This window comes from Mustela erminea, chromosome 6 (genome assembly GCF_009829155.1).
Source record: "Mustela erminea isolate mMusErm1 chromosome 6, mMusErm1.Pri, whole genome shotgun sequence".
Taxonomy (NCBI): domain Eukaryota; kingdom Metazoa; phylum Chordata; class Mammalia; order Carnivora; family Mustelidae; genus Mustela; species Mustela erminea.
This window is the reverse complement of record NC_045619.1, coordinates 93241773-93262881: the sequence shown is the minus strand read 5'-3', so window position 1 is coordinate 93262881 and position 21109 is coordinate 93241773. Positions and strand designations below refer to the sequence as shown.

The following is a 21109-nucleotide window of genomic DNA, read 5'->3' as shown; positions in this document are numbered from 1 at the left end:
AATAGAAATAGAAATAATTAACATTTATCAGACATTACTCAATCCCAAGCACTCAGTGCTTTAAGTGCTTAGTGTTTTAATTTTAATCTTCCTAACAAGCCCTTTGATGTTACCCCTATTTTATGGAGGAGGAAACTAAGGTTTGGAGAGATTAAGTCATTTGCACAAGATTATATAGCTAACAAGTGGTAGTCAGGATTCCAGCCCCCACACAAGAGCATACACTTATATAGTGCTTCCTACCTGCCAAGCACTGTTCTAGGCACTTTAATCTTCACAAGAAGCTTCATAGATATTATTCCAGTTTTAATGAGGAAACTAGAGGCTCAGAGAGAATAATTACATACCCTATAAGCAACTGGCAGAACAGGTCCTTCTAGTTCTAAATCCTATCTTTGAATGTGTCATTGTTTATTCATCCCAGGGAACATTTCTGTGCTCACACATTTGGAGCAGGGTTTTCTAGCCAGGAGTTGTGATGTGGCTTGCTTCTGTTCCCATGAACCTTTGGAAACCTCTCCTAACCTCTTCTAAGCAGCCTTGCTTGAGCCTCTCTTCCAGGATTTTCCCTGTGAAGGCAGAGGAACCTCTGTCATCCATAGGTCTCCTCTTCTGCAGGACTTTCCCCTGAGGATTGGCAAGCTCTCTGATGTCCAGTGAACCTCAACCCAGAAGCTGGGGGAGGTGGGAGGAGAGAGCACCATCCAGAGTATCATGGGGCTGGCCTGGTCACTGAACTATCACCTGGCCAGAATGTCTGAGACATTCTTGAACAACAAAAGTGTAAATACTGCATCTGGACCAGAACAAATGGATACAGAGAATTTTAATGTCAAACTTGGAACAACAAACAAAATGTTCCTTTGGCAATATCCAACAGAGGAGCAGGAGGTATAAGGATCTTTAAAATTGTTTGTGTGTGTGTGTTTTTAATAGTCAGGGGCAAGTTTCAACCAGGATATGAAAATGAACTGGAAGTAAACAGTTTCAAAGGCAGAATTGAGACTCTCCTTAGAAATCTTGTGAAATCTCCTGTCTTGTGCAATTTCAAGAGCCTTTCAAAATAAGGACAGAAATGCCACCTCTTCTAAGTTTGCCAGAGAAGGAGAGGTCTGAATTTCTCCTTCTACTGAAGAATGAGGAGCACCCTCCCCACACACTCCACCCCCCATGCCCCCATAGGGTTCTACCACCTTCCATACCAGTACCAGAAGAGGCAGGTGATGGGTTGGCCACATCCAAGACAACAATGGCTTAATTATTATGTGTGACTCGTGCTTCAGGAACCTGTTGGCCAGGCAACTGGACCTGTGAGGCTTGAGGGCGCTGGCTGTGTGTCAGAAGGAGAAGAAGGTCCAGCAGCTGGGAGGCCAGACGTCAGAGAGGCTGGAGTCGGTTGTCCTGGGCCTCCCTAAGACAGAGAGCATCTCTGCAGCCACCCAGTGGGGGAAGGAGTATGTGAGGGCGGAGGTATGACATAGATATATTTCTCTTAATCTAGATGTCCTCTTATTCCAAATACTGGTCCCATGTAAGATGACACCAGCCTGCTAAATAACAGAGAGACACTATTAAATTGTAAAATTTGCTCTTAATTACCTACTTTGGCAGAAAAGAACAATGATTTGGATCCAAGACAGCAGCTAATTCTACTTAGTCATAGTCTATGGTATGTAGCCATAGGTATATAAACATGCTTCCTATTAGTAAAAACTATTTAATAACAAGTAATCTTTGTATAGTACTTCATAATTTTATAAAAAATTTTTATATACCCTACGTCCTGTTTAAAAAAGTTTTCTTTCACCTCAGATCATGGGAACATTTTTTAATGGGTCTTGCTTGTCCACATGCAAGGTCTTTGCCCAGAGCTCCTGCACATGCTGGTACAATGGAGCATATGGGAGTTGGAGTCTGGATACCTGCAAAATATTCCAGCTCCACTCTGTGTGACCTCAGGTAAGTCATCTAACTTCTCAGTGATCCAGTGTTTTTTCCCAGTGAAGTAGGACTGTGATAAAGCATCCCTGAGATATTGTACGTGAAAAACTTTGAAATGGAGAGATAGAGTCAGATAATGGACCTGGTGAGTGAGTCACAGGTCAAGCTAGAGAATGAGTATTCTGTCTCTGTGCAATGGGGAGCCATAGCAGTTTCTGGAAAAAGGCGGTTCTTCTCCTGATCTTTCCCAAATTTCATTTGTCCATTCTGAATCCACCTAATTTCTTGGACTTTGGACCTCTATCTACTGCAGTGTCTAGCAGTCTTACTGTGAACTCAAAAAAGAAGGAAAGTGTTGGCAAGTAGCTGCAGGAATTGGGGTCCTGGGAAAACCAGGAGAGAGGTTAAGTTCCCAAAAGACAGAAGAAGAGGACCTAGGGTGCCTCTTTATAGGGGCTTCTCATGAGCTCTGTGCTAAGATCTGGAACTGGGAGCCTGAAGGAACCTCCCCTCCCATGGTAGAGTGGCTTCAGTAGTTGCTGGGATTTCTCACATTGGCTTCTGTTGTCCTTTACATGAAGAAAGAGAAGTTTACCAATCATAACCGTCTTCCCTAAGTATATAGTGGGCTCCTTGTTGCTCAGCAAGAAAATGCTTCAGACGGCAATGTTGGATAGAAATCTCTGCCCCGCCTCCACTCTCTCCTTCTTTTCGCTCCTCCCTCTCCCATTCTTCTTTACTTCTGAATGGTTAATGGATACATTTGAAAATAACTGACACACTCGATAGCCTCTGGATTGTATACAAAGATCATATTCTTATTGCAGACACCCAAATTAAGAGCGGATTACACAAGACAGGTATTTCTTTCTTCCCTCATGGAAAAACCTGGCATGGTGTGGCATCTTCTCTCTATTGATTTGTCAGGGGCTCCAAGTTTTTCAGTCTTCCCGCTCTGCTATCCAGCAGTCCAGGATGGCTCTAGCCAGCTGGAATGGGGAAAAGAAGGACAGGGCTCTATCCTGTAAGGGTACAGCACAGATATTTTGCACATCTTGCTTGTGCTCAAGTACATTGGCCAGAATTTAGTCACATTGTCAGACCTAACTGCAAGGGAGGTGGTTCTCATTCTGAGTAGCCATGGATTCAGCTAAAAATCCAATTATGGTGGATAAAGGAGAGAATGCATATTGTGGGAAAGCTGGCAGTCTCTGCCACACAGAGTAAGTCGATTCTTTTGGGGGATCTTTAGCAATAGCTTCTTCCTTTCTAGTCTTTGGTATTTGACAGGTTTAATAATTATACTTCTGAATCTTTAGGTCAGATGATAGGGACGTGTCTATGAAGACTCCAGGAATTCTCCTTTTCTTAGGAACCCAGGCCTCTCTTAACAGCAGAGAATTGAGAAGAGTTTGGAGACATTTCTAAGAATCAATCAGCTTTGGTCTTTGGGTTGTTTCCTTTGCAGGATAGAGATACTTACCTTTGTTTTAAAATAGTTTTGTTGAGATATAATTTAGAGTTCACTTACTGAATTTTATGTAACTGTATAACTCAATAATTTTTTTTTACTAAATTTATACAATTTGTGCAACCATCACACAATCCAGTACTGAAAAAATTTTCTTCATCCAAAATGTTCTCTTGTGCATGAAATCAGTTCCCACTTTCATGGATTTGTTTTCTGTCTCTATAGATTTACCTTTTCTAGAAATTCTATATAAGTGGAATCCTACAACATGTAGTCTTTTGTGTCTGGCTTTTTTTTCTACTTAGAATAATGTTTTTGGGTTTATCCATGTTGCTGCATAACTCAAGAGTTCATTCTTTTTTATCGCTGAATTGTATTCTATAAATATGGATATACCACATTTTCTCCATTCACCAGTGATGGCCGTTTGGAACTAATATAAAGAATGCTACTGAGAAATTCAAACAGCCTTTATGTGAACACATGCTTTCATTTCTCTTGAGTAGATACCTTGGAGGGGAGCTGCTGTATCATATGATATGTTTAACCTTTTAAGAGACTGCCAAACTGTTTTCCAAAGACACTTTATCATCATACATTCCCATCAGCAATGTGCAATATGTGAGAGTTCTGTTTTCTCCATACCCTCAACAGCCCTTAGCATTGTCAGTTTTTTGGGTTATAGCCACACCGCTATGCATGCAGTAGTATCCCTTTATGGTTTTAATTTGCATTTTCCTAAAAAAAAAATTGTCCTTCCCTGTTATTAATAATACTGAGCACATGAAATGTTATAAAACTTCCTATAAGCACAACTTTAGTGGCACCCTATAAATTTTGTTTTCATTTCACTCAACTCAAGATCCTTTCTGATTTCCCATGTGATTTTTTCCTTTGCCCTAAGGATTATTCAGATGTGTCTTAATTTCCAAATATTTGGGGTGCTTTCAAATTTTTTCTTGTTGAATTCCAATTTAATTCCTCTCTTTTGTATGACTTCAGTCTTTTAAATTTTACTGAGATTTGTTTATGGCCTCATATATTATTTACTCTAGAGAATGTTTCATGTGTGCTTGAAAAGAAAGTTATTCTAGGGACGCCTGGATGGCTCAGTCAGGTAAGCATCTGTTTTCAGCTCAGGTCATGATCTGAGGGTCCTGCAGTTGAACCCCACCTAAGCCTCCTTGCTCACTGGGGAGCCTGCTTCTCTATCTGCCTGATGCTACCCCTGCTTGTGTTCTCTCCCTCTGACCAACAAATAAATAAACTCTTTGTTTGTTTGTTTGTTTTAAGAAAGTTATTCTGTTAGTTGAGTAGAGTGTTCTATAGCTATTGGTTAGGTCAAGTTGGTTGATAATGTTCAAGTCTCCTTATCTTACTAATTTTCTGTTTTATCAATACTCAAGAGAGAAACACTGAAATCTACAGCTATAATTCTTGAGTGGTCTGTTTTTTCTTCCAGTTCTGTTCATTTTTCTTCCTGTTATTTTGGGGGTCAGTTGTTAGGTGCATGTACATTATAAATTTTATCCTTCTAAAGGTATAATGACATTATACAATGTCTCTATCTCCAGTAATATTTGTATTGTTAAAGTTGGTTAATACAGCTATTTAACTTCCCTTACAATTACTATTTGTATGGCAAAACTTTTTTGATCTTCATCTTTTCAATCTGTTTGTGTTTGGGGATCTAAAATATGTCTCTTCTAGGGCCACCTGGCTGGCTTAGTTGGTAGAGTGTGCAACTCTTGATGCCGGAGTAGTGAGCTTAAGCCCCACAATTGGGTGTAGAGCTTACTTAAAAACAAACAAACAAACAAACAAATAAAATATGTCTCTTACTGGGCACCTGGGTGGCTCAGTGGGTTAAGCCGCTGCCTTCGGCTCAGGTCATGATCCCAGGGTCCTAGGAGTGAGGCCCGCATCGGGCTCTCTTCTCAGCAGGGAGCCTGCTTCCCCCACCCTCTCTCTGCCTGTCTCTCTGCCTGCTTGTGATCTCTCTGTCAAATAAATAAATAAAATCTTAAAAAAAAAACATATCTCTTATAGACTGTATAGTTAGGTCTTATTTTTTATACAGTCTCACAATTTCTACCTTTGATTGGAAAGTTTAGTTCACTTACAATAATGTAGTTATTAATGTTGTTTGTTGTGTTTTTTTTTTGAGCAAGCAAGAATGCACATGAGTGGGGGAAGGGGCAGAGGGAGAGGGAGCAGACCTTAAGCAGACTCTGCCCTGAGTCCAGTACAGGGTTCAACCCCATGGTCCTGAGATCATGAGTCAGATGCTTAACCGACTGAATCAACCAGGCACCTTAATGTTACTGGATTTGTATTTGTCACTTTGCTATTTATTTTCTTTTCTATTTTGCTATTTCTATTATCATTTAATTTATAATATTTTCTTATTAATTTATTTTCTTGAGGTCTTATATCATTTTTCCTCTGTTCCTCCTTTACTGCCATCTCTTACGTTAAAAAGTTTCTAGTAGACCATTTTAATTCCACTCTTCATTTTTAAGGCTTTTTTAAAAATGTTATTTCCTTAATAATTGGAGCAGTGGTTCTCAACTGTGAGCAATATTCCTCCCCCATTCCTGCTAAAGGGTATCTGGAAATGTCTGGAGTCATTTGTCACTGTCACAGCCTGGGAAGGCATTCAGAGTTCGGTCAGTTCTCGAATGAGCCGGACTTTAGCTTTCGGCTGGGCTCGCACCGTTCACCGTTCTTCCCATGCATGTGAAGAGCGCTCTAGGCAGAGACCTATGTATGAAAAGCTTTTTCCAGCCTTTCAGTGGCTCTTTTGTTTCCAGGACGTCACATCTAAATTTCTGGTGGGCCTTCTGCTTGCCCCAACTGGGTCCATAAACTGAGGCTAGAAGAGCTTTGAGTTTTCCCCTGTCTCCATCCTACTGATGAGGGAGCAGAACACAAGCTGAGGGCAAAGCACGAGATGACACTCTGTAACCCCCCTTCACCACTGGGTGGGATACATGTGATATTCCTGCAGGCAACTCACAACCCTCTTAATGTTAATGCCTGACTAGGGGTGCCTGGGTGGCTCAGTGGGTTAAAGCCTCTGCCTTCGGCTCAGGTCATGATCCCAGGGTCCTGGGATCGAGCCCCACATCGGGTTCTCTGCTCTGTGTGGAGCCTGCTTCCCTCCCTCTCTGCCTGCCTCTATGCTTGCTTGTGATCTCTGTCAAATAAATAAATAAAATCTTTTAAAAAAAAAGTTAATGCCTGACTAGAGAGGAAAACTACCTTAAAAATGGCAAGGCCCCTGGTATCCTTGAGTGTTTTAACAAGAAAATCCTTTGGAAACCTCCCTTTTCCTTACCTCCCTCAGCTCCCAAGTATATCATCATTTGTCTCTCACAGCCCAGTGCAGCAGCTCTTTCTGCTCATGGGTGCTGTCCCTGTGGTTTAATAAAATCACCATTGTGCACCAAGGACATCTCAAGAATCTTTCTTGATGGTTGGCTCCAGACCTCACCCACCAAGACTCACCTACGTTCCAAAACTACATCACTAAGTTTGCTGCTCTTACTGATAAGGCTGTCGTGTGTTCCCATCTTCTGCCTGAAATTAAGCCTGCCCCCTCGGGCACAAAGATGCTAATTTTTCCAAGAAGCTCTGCTCTTCTTGCCTGTTAAACTCCAGTGGGGATAGGGGAATGACCCCAGTCAAGGAGATCACAGTTTCCTGCTGATCTCATTTGAAGAGCTTGCAGTTTTTCATGACTAAATGATTCTCAATTCATTATTTACCTTTGGTTAATTTCCAGAGAACTTAAACCATTGCTTCTGACAGTTCTGTCCAATTTTATATTTGCTTTTGGACAAAAGGATTTGCTGATCTCTTCATCCCATAGTTGGAAGTTCCCTCACTACCTTGGAGTTAAAGTTTGCATCATAAAACCTGGCAACCAGAACACCTGGGTGGCTGTGGGTCAAGCCTCTGCCTTCGGCTCAGGTCATGATCCCAGGGCTCTGGGATCGAGCCCCACACTGGGCTCTCTGTTCAGCAGGGAGCCTGCTTCCCCCTCTCTCTCTTTGCCTGCCTCTTTGCCTACTTATGATCTCTCTCTGTCAAATAAATAATAAAATTTAAAAAAGAAAATCTTTTAAAAAATAAATTAGATAAACAAATAAATAAATAAAATCAAACCTGGCAACCGTTGGGTAGCCCTTTCACCCCCAAAGGGTAAACAGCACTCTTGGGGGGGGAAGGAAGTCTGGGTCCATGTTTCTCCAGAAGGCAGAGAAAACTAAACATAGAAGTTCTTTGAAAACTGTAGGCCGTCTCCTACCAGCAATCAAGTATTTTTTTTTTTTTTTAGAGGAGGGGAGGGGCAAAGGGAGAGGGAGATAGATAACCTTAAGCAGGGGCTCCATCTCACAACTCTGAGATCAGGACCTGAGCTGAAATCCAGCTGGGACACTTAAGTGACTGAGCCACCCAGGTGCCCCACTCAAGTATTTTTGACCTTTGGTTCAAAAGAACTGATTCTGAGCCCCAGCCAGGGCTCTAATCCATATGGTATGTTTTTTTGAGGAGCAGTGTTGTTGGGGTCTGGAGCCAACTTGAGATGTCTTTGGTGCAGAAAGGTGGTTTTATTCAAGCATGGGAACAGGCCCCCTGGGTAGGAAGAGCTGCAACTGTACCCCCAGATTGTGAGGAGTAGCTGATTATATATTTGGGGGTTGGGAAAGTAAAGATAAGGGAAGTTCCAAAAAGATTTTCATAGGCTAAACAAGACTCACAGGATATTGGAGGCCTTGCTATTGTCAAAACTAAGGTGGTTTCTCCCTCTAGCAAGGCATTAACATGAAGACGGATGTGAGCATCCTGAAGAACTGTACTCTGACTGATTCAAGTATTTGTCAGTGGGAGGCAGGTTATAAGGACTTTTCATTCTCTCTATATTTCCTTCTGCCTTTGTTTCCTACACCACAGGTAGCCTAAGACTCTCAACGGGCTGGTTTAGTCTCCAGAGAACCAGCTTCCTAAGGTCTGACACTGTGGTAGTTGCTCTCCTTAACGTGCTAGTTTCCCGCATTAGCCTATCTTTCCCACGGGACCACAGAGGGGTGCAGGACGTTAACATACCAAGCGCAAGGTCAGTCTGTGCGTGCAGCTGAGATAAGGCCAAGGTCTGGTCTGGGTCAGCTCTCAGCATTTACTGCGTCTGACACTGAAGCAGCAAAGGATCTTGGTTCTGTTTGAAGATCTCTTGGGCAGAGCCTGGGGTGGCAGCTGCCTTTTTCAAGTTCAGACACAGGTGGATCAGGTCCGAAGAGTCTGACAGTTTGCTCCCTAAATTCTCCCCTTTTTAAAGTGATTTCATCAGTTTTGGCGTCTTTGTCAACCTCACCTTGTTCTGCTTGTTATCACTCTGGGGTGTCAGCTGACGTGGGTCCTGGCGATATCCCCTAGCTGCAGTGTCCGAACTGCTTGACATTCCTTGACACAGGCCCCTGCTGGACATCAGAGACTCCATTTTGCCTTCTGCGCCGAACCAAGTCTGAAGAATGCGTCGGTTAGGCAGGCAGCCAAGTTGACACTGTGGATTAATCACCAGCATTCCTATCGAGGCAGGTTTAACTCAGCCTCCCACCCCATCTTCTTTCTTCTAGTTCACCCTCAGCCTCCTTGCTCCACCCTGCCTCTGTAATTTGCTTCGGGTTCTTCCAGGATTGCCAACTTATTTTAATATTTATTCAAGCCAGGTAGATTTGGAAAGATCCATATGCAGCAGTTACAACCATCTTTGACCTGACAGTTGAGAAACAAAAGCCCAAATTTCCTGGCAGCCCTGAGCATGTGATGTAAAACCAACTGAGCATCTAAAGAAGAGATTTGTGCCCCCGATGGGCGTTGGGCAAGAGAACCCTGAAGTTCTAGTTCTGATCTACCACTGATTGGGTGATATTGGGCAAGTTTCTTAACATCTCTAGGCTCCCTTGGGTTTAGGTTTTTGTTTTTGTTTTTTGTTTTTTTTAATTAGTACAAAGAGAAGGGTTAGTCAGTCCCCAGTTGCCTTCCTCCTCTCAGATGAAATGAATCAGGTTATTTTACAAAGCTAACTAGAAATTATCTAGAATGCGTGGTATCATAAAAAGCAAGCTGAAGTCCCTACTCAAAGGAGGAAGCGTCTACCTACAGTGCCAGGCTGAGGTTTAGGAATGAAACTCCAGGGCCTGTAGTCACCCCAGCAGCTCTCAGGCTTACCCCACACTTTCCCCAGAGGTCTCTTTCCTGCACGTTGTTGAAGAAGGCGTCCATTGCATCCCTTGTACCTATTTTCAAATGTTATTGATTGAAGAAAATCTGTCTGTAGGGACAGACAGCAAGGGGCCTATATTGACTTTTCATATCCCCACCTTCACTACTCTACCAAGTTATGCTATATCACTCTCTTGTACTAGCGTTCTCGGAAGAACCCCTGTGTCCAACTGGAACTAGGAAAAACCTATAGTAAATGAGTAGACCCACTCTATGGTCCCTCTGGGGGCCATATATGGCAGTTTAGGCTAAATGCACTGGTAACACTAATTCCAATACAATGTCAAGTCCTGACAAATCCCACAACAGACAGGATTCAGAAAACTGACTGAGTATGAAGGTCGTAGGTAAGCTTGAAGACTCGACCCAACATTTCCAGTTTCCAATTTCTAGTTTTAGAATTCAATGGCTTCCCTTTTAACACTCCTGCTGGGAGTGAAAAATGGTAGACAACCTTTTCATTCAGTGTAAGCTCAGAGGTCCGATATGATCCAGGGAGCCGGGGTGGGGTAGCCCGAGGATGTGAGACATCCATAGCCAATAATATGTGTTTGGGGATGGAAGGAACAGACAGGCAATGTCAGGTCAGTTTTCCTTTCATTTGGGGAAGATTAAACGTGAAAGACTGAGCTGTTCATAAGTGACAAAGGTACGAGGGAAATGTTTACCACAGACCCATTCTAACCTGCCAGTGGGGGTGTCTTTTTGACCCTCCAGTAGGAAAGAAGGATACCTTAAAGTTAGTGTCGGGTCACCAGCTCTTTCAAAGTAGGAGACTCCTACTGTCCTAGGTTTGAAAGTCTTCAATAAGATAGGAGAAAAAGAAAATAATACCAGGAACAAACATTTGTTGAGCCCTTTCTATGTGCCAGCTGCTGGGGTAAGCATTTACATACATATGTTTACATACATTATCCCCTTTAGACTTAGAAAGATTTATTTCTCCTGTTTTGGAGGAGAGGAAACAGACTCAGGTTACATAACTTGTTCAGAGTCGTGCAGACAGTAGTCCTGGTCAGAGTCAAGTTTGTTGGAATGGCACTCTGCCCTTTGATGGTGAGCAAAAACAGGGGTCACTGTCCTCTCAGGGCTGGAACACCCCATTGCTCAAGCGGCCACTTCCACCTTTCATGAGGGCTCATGACACCTCCTCTTTGCAGACCGTGTCCCACACGTCACCGTGACTACAGTGAGGATAATTATATCTTGCTTCTCAGAGTCATTTAGAGGGTGAAGAGAGATCATGTTAGCAGAGTTGTCCTCAGAGCAGAGCGTCATAAGCTTGGGCTAAACGGTAGTTTTAAACACAACCAGTCATATTCCTGATTCCTTGAGGCCTCTGCTACCTGTGTTTATTTCTGTCTCTACTTCTTTTTTTTTTTTTTTTTAAGATTTTATTTATTTATTTGATGAGAGAGACACAGCGAGAGAGGGAACACAAGCAGGGGGTGTGGGAGAAGCAGAAGCAGGTTCCCTGCTGAGCAGGGAGCCTAATGTGAGGCTTGATCCCGGGACCCCAGGATCATGTCCGGACCCAAAGGCAGATGCTTAAAGACTGAACCACCCAGGTGACCCTCTGTCTTTTCTTTTCTCTAAGCCAATTCCCCATGGAAGTTAAGATATCAGGTTTTTTTTAAGTAAGGGAAAGTGGGAGAGGGGCCGAGGGAGAGAGAGAATCTTAAGCAGGCTCTATACCCACCTCAGAGCTCAATTTCACAAATCTGAGATCATGGCCTCAGCCAAAATCAAGAGTGGGGCACTTAAACTACTGAGCCACCCAGACGCCCACCCTCCCTCCCCATCATTTATTTTAATTGGCCTTTGGAGCAGGCTTTTAAAAGTCCAGTTGTGGGGCGCCTGGGTGGCTCAGTGGGTTAAGCCTCTGCCTTCGGCTCAGGTCATGATCCCAGGGTGTTGGGATCGAGCCCCGCGTCGGGCTCTCTGCTCGGCGGGGAGCCTGCTTCCTCCTCTCTCTCTGCCTGCCTCTCTGCCTCCTTGTGATCTCTCTCTCTGTCCAATAATAAATAAAATCTTTAAAAAAATAAAATAAATAAATAAATAAATAAAAATAAAAGTCCAGTTGTCTGGGAGTGCCTGGCTGGCTCCGTTGGTGGAGCATGTGGCTCTTTAACTCTGGGTCGTAAGTTCAAACCCCATGCTGAGTATAGAGATTACTTTAAAAAATCCAATTGCTGGGGGGCCTGGTTGGCTCAGTCATTAAGCATCTGCCTTCAGCTCAAGTCATGATCCTAGGGTCCTGGGATCCAGCCCTGCATCGGGTTCCCTGCTCTGCAGGAAGCCTGCTTTCCTTCTCCCACTCCCTTTGCCTGTGTTCCTGCTCTTGCTGTTTCACTCTCTTGAAAATAAATTTTTTTTTTGCTTTAAAATGTTTTATTAGAATCTTTTATTAAAGAAGTCTTATTGATCTAAAAATATTTAAGCATCTCAAAATTCCTGGGCAGTTTCATTTTTCCAGTAAGTTGACAGCTGCTGCTCATACAGGTCAATGCAAGGAGGTTAGATGGAAGTTCCTAGGATCTGCCCAACACCAGATAGGAGATAATCCTCTGCGTTAACACCATAGTAACCAGAAAGAAACAATGTGGCTCTTCTCATCACAGCCTGCAGGTTCAAGTGGCAGGAGCCATTACCTAGGCATTACAGACATCTCTCCACAGCATCTCTCCAAGAGGGCGAATTCAAAAGACTTCAGCCCTTCAGCCGCCACCAGACCGGTGCCTAATCTGAAAGGGAGCAACCCCAGCTAGGCTTCCAGAATAATCACGCTTTTTTCAACGGTTAACACTCTGGCGGACATCTTAAGAAACCTTGTGGAGAAAACACAGGCATTTGTTACTAGCACAGGTTCTCGGCCCTGAGTTTCTCCCCAGCCCAACCCTTGGGAAAACCCTTGAAAATAAATTTTTAAAAATCTTTAAAAAAAAAAAAGTCCAATTGTTTAACAGCTCACTGCACTCCTCTCATTCCCATTTAACCAAAACGGCTTGCAAAGGCACAAATGTGACAGGATCTCCATTGCCTCTGTTTCATTCATTTGCTTTTAGAAAAGTTGTTGATGGGAACCTGGGGAGGCAAAGAGTCCTATTTCCATAAGACAGATCTGCAGATCAGATTAGAATCAACCTCACCTTTCAGTCTATTCTGGAGATTGAAAACTATTCTAGGCAACATTTCTAGAAGGGAAAAGCATGTCCCAGAATGTCTTCTACACCCAAGCCATTCCCACTAGTCATTCGAGGGTTTCTTCAAGCATCATCTCCTCTGGGAAGACTTCCCCAGATCCCTCCCCTGTGAGGTGACTCTTCTGTCCATCCCCACAGCTGCATGCTTGCCATGCTTTATTGATATGCCTGAAGCTCTTCCTCCATAGACTCTGAGCTCTTTGAGGTCAAGGGCATTGTTTTCATTTCTGCACTCCACCCATAGCACCGTGTCCTGCTCAGAGGAAGTTTTCAGTCATGTTTGCTTTTCACATTTAGGTTGCTTTCTGAGGAAAAGGTGCATTTTTCAGGTGTATTTCCCCCTTTCAGCAATGTTCGTGTTGTTTTTGGACAGATTACAAAGTGAGTGCTCGATTATACATATAGTAAACCTTCCCTGTGCTTTAGGTCCTGACCTCTCATCTGTTTCTCCCTTTTTTTTTTTTTTTTTTTGTTTCTCCCTTTTTAACTTGAGTTTTGCTCATACCTTGACACGAATGAACAAACAAGCCAAACATATACACAGTTTTATTGTTTTTCCTTATTATATAAGCAATATAGGCTGGTCATAAGACATTATAACACATGAAAAACACAAAAGGAGGAAATGATAATGAACGTAATTCTACCACTGAGAGATAACCAGTCTTCATTTTTTTTGGACCACACATGCAGACTTTTATGTATTTATATCCTTTTAAAATGGGTCATAGTGTTTATATGATACTTTTTTCTTTTCATATACACTGAAGTGCTACATATGTTTTATGTCATATTTAGATCATATCACTTTTATTCTGTTAACATGTCACATTTTATTTATTCTTGGCTGGCTGTATTCTCTCCAGTTCTTAGCAATTATCCACAACACTGCAAGGAGGTTAAATATGTAAGTTGTTATTTTATTATTACCTTAAGATAAATTTTTGAGAATAAACATACTGGTCCATACATAATACCATCCCTATGGGCATACATAATTTATGTGGGTTTTAAAATTTTTTAATGAGCTACCAAATTCCCCTTAGGCCTCAGTGCCTAAGTACCCAGGTAACCTGAGTTCTTGTTAACCTTGGACACCCACATTAAAAATAAACCAAAACAAACAAGATACTTGGTCATTGCAAAGTCATTCTTGTTTTACTTGGTATTTCTTTAACCACTGGGGAGGTTACATTTCTTTTCATATGTTTATTGATGTTTTCCTGATTTGTAAAGTGAGTGTTTTCATCTTCCATTTTTCTATTGAGTAATCTGAATGCCTTGTTTCACAAAGGAGTTAGATTACTACCCAGGAACCCATAGACTCAAAGCCCATTTTGTAAAGATAGGTGTTACGTGAGGTTTTGCAGAAAAGACTTTTCTGGGATTATTTTTGATGCAGGCAGGTTGGGTCCAAGCACCCAGAAGGGATTTCCACTGGACCAGCCTAAGAGGGTCCTTGGCTTCTCCCAGGTTAGAAATCCAATGTGAGCCGAAGAAGTGAAAGCAGAGTTTATTGAAGAGCGTGAGTGACAGAGAACAGCAGATAGAGTGTCTGAGAGAGTCAGAAAGGAAAGGAGATTGAGTCTTGTCATCGCTTGAGGTTAGGGGTTTATATTGGAAAGGGGTCTAGAGCACAAGTTCCTTTAGGAATCCAGGGTAGGGTCCAATCAAAGGCAAGTGTCAAGTGTCAGACAGGTGTTATCTCATGAATCACTGAAGGCTGGGGGAGGGGTTGATGCCAGCATCAGCCAAGATTTTTTCAAAGCTAATGTCCTGGAACATGCCTGGGATCAAGTTCTTCTTGGTTGGTTGATTGATTGATAAATGTTGTTATCAGGTGTTTGGGGCATAGGACAAAACTCAGAGAATGACGAACTTTCTTGCTTCTGCTTTGAAGTGGGTACACAGATTCTTTGGCTTCTTTGGAGGCTAAGTATAGAACAAGAGTAAATGGGGCCTAGCAGAAAACTGGCAGAGATGGAGTCTTTCTAAAACAGAGTCCCTTCAGCTTCCCCACTTCACTTTGATTATTAAAATTAATGTCTGATTTATTAAAGTTGTAATAAAAGACACTATTCTTTAATAATCTGTTCAACTTATAAACCTTATTTTATCCATACAATTTAGCAGATTTTATCAGTTTTTAAGGGGGAGTTCAATTAATATTCGGTTATGCTATTTAAACTCCCTTGAGAAACTTAGACTTTATTAATAAACTTAATGTATTTAGGGTCACATGGGTGGTTTGGCCAGGTGAGTGTCCAACACGTGATCACAGCTCAGGTCTTAATCTCAGGGTCCTGAGTTCAAACCCTGTATTGGGCTCCACACTGGGCATGGGGCCTACTTAAAAATAATAATAATAATAACATATTTAATTTTCTCTTTAAAGTACATCAATTTTGTGACTGACAAACAAACCTTAAATAAGCCTTATAAATCAAATAGAAACAAATAAATATAGAGAAGTCAAATTATCTTAATTTTCTCACATGTCTTAGGTACTTAAAATACTATATAGCTATGGAGTATTCCCAGAGCATTTTAGTTCAGAACAGTAATAACTCAGGGTTTGGTTTATTTGACCATCTTTAGACTTAATTCTAAGTCTCTTCAGACATTTACCCATAAAGGAGTAAATCATTTCCTCCAAAGTAATTTGACATTGTCCTTTTAGGTAGCTGAGGTTGCATATAGACCTGAGACTTCGGTTTGGGTAAAAATGTTTATGCTGGTAGACATTGTCAAATGACAAAACTAACAAGTCCGATGTTCTTTCTTCAAGGGAACACAATCCATGGATTGAGGGAATACAGCGCCTCACAAGAAGTGAAAGTTCTTCATATGACATCTTGGGAAAGAGTGAGAGCTTTAAGAGGATTAAAATTTCCAGCTCCAAAATAGGGCATGGTTGGTTAAGGTTGCATATCTGACCTGATTTAGAAAGATCAAGGAACAAAGAAATAAGTATAGAGTCCAGAGTTGGCCTGGCATTTAGAGATTGGCTGACTGGATACACTGCATTTCTGGTAAAGCAGAGCATTTAAGAGCACGCAAGCAGGTTTTGCTGACGGGGCACCAGGGGTTGGAGCGGCTCCATCCTGGGCCTCCAAGTTTATTTCAACATGTAAGATGTGTTTTCTCACAATGATGGGAGACAAGTACTACTAGAAGTCTCTTTCCATATCTCTATGCCAGTTAAGGGGATCTTGTACAATCCACTAACCCTGCATTTGAGGGTATGATCCCTAATTTTCACATCTGACTTAATTCTGCCACCCCACCCACATTGATTCACCAACTGAGTGGACCCAATAGATTATTGCCAGTTATATTCCAAGCTGTATTATTTTCATATTTTCCCTATAAGTAGTGCTACAGTTCTTACAGATATTCAAATGACATCTGTTTGGATTCTGTTAACTTGACCTCTGCCTTACTCAAGGGTAACAATTCCAAAGTCATTCTTGTAACAAGAGAACAACAAATTAGTGTTGCAAGGCAGATAAAACAAGGCAAGTAAAAAGCTTTAAAGTTAGTGGACTAAATAATCATGAGCAACTACACAGGTTTAACTCAACCAGTGTCCTTTCTCCTTCTTTTCCTCTCCCTTGGGCAAATCACCACAATCACATTTTATCACTTGATTTACAAAGGTTGAATCCCCAGTTGCTGCATCAGGAAGCTATTAGCTCTAAGTGGGGCAATTTCTCAGAAAGTTAGAAATAGTGTCACTCTGGATGTGAGATGAGTCATTTCAGATGCAACCCTACCCAAGAGATGGTTTGCTAATGTCATGCTGAGTAGTCATGAGAACCTCCTGAGTTTCTGTGGGGCAAGATAGGTCACCAGAAAAGCCTGGACTGTGCTGTGTGCACGTGACATGCATTCCACTTGGCACACTGCCACAAGTGTGAATATGGTAGGACTCTGACAGAGGGGTGGTGGGTGGAGCCTCAGAGAAGCCAGAGAGGAAAGCCCGGCCAGATGGTCTGCAGCCCTGTGCAGGAGAGCAGCTATTCTGGACCTGAGGACCCCTGCCAAGCCCCAGGACACCATACTTCTGGATAGAAGGCAGTTCACTCATGGCACTAACTGATTGGAAATATTCTTTAAAAGCATCTCATTTCTTGGCTGGCAATGTGTCCTCACCACACAATACCTTGATCTATGATCCAGATGTTCTCCATCTCACCCAGTTAGTCTTCCCTTTTGTCTCACAAGACCTCATAGTTAGTATCCTATGAAAATGCTCTAGATAGGTTTTACACTCAGGAGTAGCTTCCCTGTAAACTGGGCTCTTGGTTTGTACATCAGCCTCTTCCCAGAGTTGATCTTCTGGGATAATGGTTAAAACTGGATATAAGGACTTGCAATGCTGAAATACAGAATTGGCTGAGCATTACTTTACCATAATGGCCCATGCCAGTCCCCATCTCGCAAGTCCCCTAGTGGATGCCTGAAACTGGATGGTGTCAAACTTTACGTCTACTGTTTTTTCCTATACATACGTACCTGTGATAAAGTTTAACTTATGAATTAGGCACAGTAAGAGATTAGCAATAATACCATAATAAAATAGAACAATTATATCAGTATGCTGTAGTAAAAGCTATATCAATGTGGTCCCTCTCTTCAAAGTAACTTACTGTGCTGTACTCACCCTTCCTGTGATGACATGAGACGATAAAGTGCCTATGTGATGTGAAGTGAGGGGAATGACGTAGGCACTGTGACGTAGGGCTAGGCTACCCTGACCTGACGATGCTCAGAAGGAAGACCACCTGCTTTCAGACAGAGGTTGACCAGGGTAACTGAATCCACAGAAAGTGATGGTCGCCTGGGTGGTTCAGTCGGTTAAGTGTCTGCCTTTGGCTCAGGTCATGGTCCTGCTGTCCTGGGATCCAGCCCTGCATCGGGTTTTCTGCTCAGCAGAGGAGTCTGCTTCTCTTTCTTCCTCTGCCTCTTCCCTTGCGTGAGCTCTCTCTCTCTCTTTCTCTCATTCATTCTCTTTCTCTTGAATAAATAAATAAAATCTTTTAAAAAAGAAAGAAAGAAGGAAACCACAGTAAGTGAAGCCATGGATAAGAGGGTCTACTGTAATGGGGTTCCCTCTGAGGCAAGAGCCCGGTTGACCTGCTGACTTATCTTTTCCTCTACTTTGACTATGAATGTAGCAAATATAAATGAGTTTTGATAGAAATGGAAAGAAAAATTCAGAGAGGTTAGAAGCTGGGTGGTTGTGCGGCCCATTGGAGCACCATCACATCAGGAACTGGGGAGCCTTGTTGAGGCTTGGGGAATGACTGGTTTCTACCAATAGCAGAGGCAAAAGGGAAGATCAGGAGCGTTTAAAATTGCATGTTCTTCCCAGCAGAACATGCTCTCTGAGGGGCAGTCCATTGTCACGGTGAAGCTCATGATCCCGGGAGCCAGCTTTTCTAGGACTTAATGCTGGCTCTACCATTAACCACCTATGTGAGCTTAGGCACAGAACTTAGCTTTTCTGTGATTGGTTTTATTGACTGGGAAGGTCAAATGAGATAATGTACACAAAATGCTTAAAGCTGTGTCTGACATTGGCTAAGATACACTACTACCATCTAAAGCTAATTGTGGAATGCCTTACTTCTCATGACGTAGATGGGAAAGAAAACCTACCAGCCACTTGGGAAGAAGCCAGACTAAAGAATGGAAAAAGGGTCACCTGATTCTCATGTCTATAATCTTTTTTGAGTAGTAAAGAGCGTCACCTTTTTTTTAGTCCATTCAGACAGGGTTTATTTCAAATGATCAGGAAATGCTTACATAGCTCCTATCAGGTGCGGAATACTGGTCTATGTGGGTTACAAATATGAACTCATTTAATCTTCTCTGACAACCTTCGCTGTTATTAACATGCCCATTCTACAGATGAGGAACCCCAGCAGTCAGGCTCTGGAGACCTGTGCTACACTGCCGTGGAATGCTGTAGGATGTTGTGGGATGCTGCCCATGTCCCCCTTCAGACAGGACTGTGACTGCCAAGCAAGTGACCTACATAAGCTGGAACCCAGCAACAACCAACGGTGCGGGCCAAACATTCGCTCACCTGCTTGGCTGGTTTAATTTTTCCCCTCATCAGATGAGCATTAGAGAAGTGATGGATTCCTTGCCCAAATTGGGTTTAAAGTGCACAGAAACTGATTTTCTTCTTCGGATTAGAAAGCTGGGAGAGGGGCACATGGGTGGCTCAGTGGGTAAAGCCTCTGCCTTCTGCTCAGGTCATCATCTCAGGGTCCTAGGATCGAGCCCCACATCTGGCTTTCTGCTCAGCAAGGAGTGTGCTTCCCCCTCTCTTTCTGCCTGCCTCTCTGCCTACTTGTGTTCTCTCTCCATGTTAAATAAATAAATAAAATCTTTAAAAAAATATTTTAAAAAAATAATTTTTTTAAAAAGAAAGATGGGAGAAAGAAAACATGGGGACCATCAGGCCACTGCTCTGCCCCACTTCTCAGCTGAAATCACATTGTGGTGTAGGTCACTCTTAGTTACATTGGACAAATTATAAACATTGACTGCACCTGACATTTTTTTTTTCTGGTAGCAAACGTAGAATAAGAATTAAATTTGGTAAACTCCTGCGTAGCCCATAGTGTATTTCATTTTTAATGTATATTACCAGCCTTGGCAAAGTTTCTCCTCTTTCTGGAACTTCTGGATCTACAAAGATTAAGTTTAATAAGGGTGGTGTTGGGGGATGCCTGGGTGGCTCCGTCATTAAGTGTCTGCCTTTGGCTCAGGTCATGATCCCAGGATCCTGGAACTGAGTCCCACATCAGGCTTCCTGCTCAGTGTGAAGCCTGCTTCTCTCTCCCACTCCCCCTGCTTGTGTTCCCTCTCTCACTGAGTCTTTCTCTATCAAATAAACAAATAAAATCTTTAAAAAAACAAGTGTGGTATTGATTTGTTAATAAGAAAGGAAGGAGAGGGACTTCCCTAGGCAATTAAAACCCCATGTTGCTTTTGGCTCTTTTTGGAGTAACTCTAACCCATAACGGAATTGAAACAAACAGTCTGTGTCTTTGTCTGTATGTTCTTAGCATCTTACACATAGTAGGTGCTCAGCTCGTGCTTGCTCCATTCAATTAAACCTACAGGGTAAAAAGAAATGTGCTAGGTCAAACACTCAACTGGGAAGAAACACACTGAATCTTAAAGCTGAATTTTTTTTTTAAGATTTTATTTATTTGACAGACAGAAATCATAAGAGGCAGGGGGTGGGGGAAGCAGGCTTTCCACTGAGCAGAGAGCCCAATGCGGGGCTCAATCCCAGGACTCTGAAATCATGAACTGAGCTGAAGGCAGAGGCTTTAACCCACTGAGCCACCCAGGCGCGCCACAGCTGAACTCTTCTTCTTCTTTTTTTTTCTTTTAAGATTTTATTTATTTGTCAGAGAGAGGGAGAGAGAGCACACAGGCAGAGTGGCAGGTAGAGGCAGAGAGAGAAGCAGGCTCTCCGCTGTGAAAGGAGCCCGATGCGGGACTCGATCCCACGATTCTGGGATCGTGACCTGAGCCGAAGGCAGCCACTTAACCGACTGAGCCACCCATGCATCCCATCCCACAGCTGAGCTCTTAACAGCAGTTATCTTTGGGAGGTGAGATTCGAGTGCTCTTTGTTTTCTTCTTTGATATTTTCTTCTTTGATATTTCCCCCCAGTCACAGCATATGTCCGGCTGCCTCCATTCTGGTTGCCAAATACAGAAAGAAGACTGAGCTCAGGGTTTCAGACTGACTATGTACATTTTCACTTCATCCCATTTTCAGAACAATATCCGTGCCCCCCACTCTTATCTAAATACTCATTGTTTTTACCCCCTCTTCCCTGGTGTGAGAGGGATAGTTGCTGTACTCATCTGGGAGGAGGTCTGCTGGTCAGTTTCTTAAATAAGTTTTCAAGCAATCCTTCTTTTCTCAGGCCTTAGCCAATATCCACTTCCAGAGATGTCTAGGGCCCTAATTCTTTAGCCCTCTGGGAGTTCCTCAATTAAATTGAGATGCCCAGTGGTGACGGACGTGTTCAGTATTTTCAATTCTGCTAAGTCATTTGCCACTTGCCACTTGCTTTCTCCTAAAATTTCATTGCTATGAGTCTTCTCTTCTTCCTTATGGGTTTATAGTCTTTATTTTAAAAGGTATCTTACTGGGGTACCTGGGTAG

At 42.5% G+C, this 21109-nt stretch overlaps 1 long non-coding RNA gene across 3 annotated transcripts in view; it reads left to right on the top strand.

Annotated features, from left to right (window-relative positions):
- Window positions 1-1337: 1337 nt before the first annotated feature.
- The window catches only part of LOC116593951, a 31608-nt gene continuing 11836 nt past the window's right edge, over window positions 1338-21109 (top strand). For 2 of the 3 annotated variants that reach the window (XR_004286990.1, XR_004286989.1), the window contains exons 1-3: window positions 1338-1470; window positions 1858-1959; window positions 18820-18974. This is a non-coding gene — a long non-coding RNA (uncharacterized LOC116593951). Of the gene's footprint in view, window positions 1471-1857; window positions 1960-18819; window positions 19182-21109 lie in introns of those variants that run through there. The other variant, XR_004286988.1, reaches the window with a different exon arrangement.